The sequence below is a fragment of the Physeter macrocephalus genome, chromosome 10 (genome assembly GCF_002837175.3).
Source record: "Physeter macrocephalus isolate SW-GA chromosome 10, ASM283717v5, whole genome shotgun sequence".
In the NCBI taxonomy this organism is placed as follows: Eukaryota; Metazoa; Chordata; class Mammalia; order Artiodactyla; family Physeteridae; genus Physeter; species Physeter macrocephalus.
Genome location: NC_041223.1, coordinates 87,418,956 through 87,419,959, shown reverse-complemented (window position 1 = coordinate 87,419,959; position 1,004 = coordinate 87,418,956). Strand labels below are relative to the sequence as shown.

The 1,004-nt window shown below is 34.1% G+C and overlaps 1 non-coding gene across 1 annotated transcript; it reads left to right on the top strand.

Moving 5' to 3' along the window:
• The first annotated feature begins 629 nt into the window (after positions 1 to 629).
• LOC112067413 (U6 spliceosomal RNA) lies at positions 630 to 736 on the top strand. Its single transcript, XR_002893260.1, has one exon. It is a non-coding gene; the product is annotated as a U6 spliceosomal RNA (small nuclear RNA).
• The last annotated feature ends 268 nt before the right edge of the window (positions 737 to 1,004 follow it).

The following is a 1,004-nucleotide window of genomic DNA, read 5'->3' as shown; positions in this document are numbered from 1 at the left end:
TAGATTCTGTACATTAAAAAAAAAAAGAAACAAAGAAAAAGAAAAAAGAAGAGTTTTCTCCTTCACCCTTGCATATTGTCTCCTTTGTGAGCATTTCTGACTCATCTTTTCCATGAAAGTGCTAAGCTAGTGATGTCAAGATTATCACCCATGATTAAAAGGTAACAATTTGTGAGGGATTAGCTCAGTTTTATTTTGTCATATATTCAGGTGATTTTAACCCGTTTTCCACATATTGTACTTTTGACAAACTATTTTATTATACGTTTAATATTCTGAAAAATGGAGCTTTAAGTCAATTAAGTGATATGCCAGTAGACTAAGCAGTACATTTTATAATGGAAAGGAGAGATAACAATGCACTGTGTATCCCTTCAAATATCTTGTATGTGTACTGATGATTATGATACTTGAAATGCTGCTGGAAAAGAAATAACTCAACACCAAATCGGGTATATTTTATATACAAAATAAATGTTTATAAAATAAATTATCCCAAAGAAAATATGCCTGATACCAAAATGTAAATACACCTATTTAATTTATTTTTCTATACTTCTGAAATGTTTAAGTTCATTCAAAAAGTCATTCGAGATGTAAGATGAAGTCATTCAAAAATGTTCGTTTTCATGCTCACGTCGGCAGCAAATATACTAAAATTGGAGTGATACAGAGAAGATTAGTATGCCCCCTGTGCAAGGATGACACGCAAATTTGTGAAGCGTTCCATATTTTTGCTGGAGAGAGTGTGGAGAAAAGGGAACCGTCTTGCCCTGTTGGTGGGAATGTAAATTGATACAGCCACTATGGAGAACAGTAGGGAGGTTCCTCAAAAATCTAAAAATAGAACTACCATATGACCCAGCAATCCCACTACTGGGCATATACCCTGAGAAAGCCATAATTCAAAAAGAGTCATGTACCACAATGTTCATTACAGCTCTATTTACAATAGCCAGGACATGGAAGCAACCTAAGTGTCCATCAACAGATGAGTGGATAAA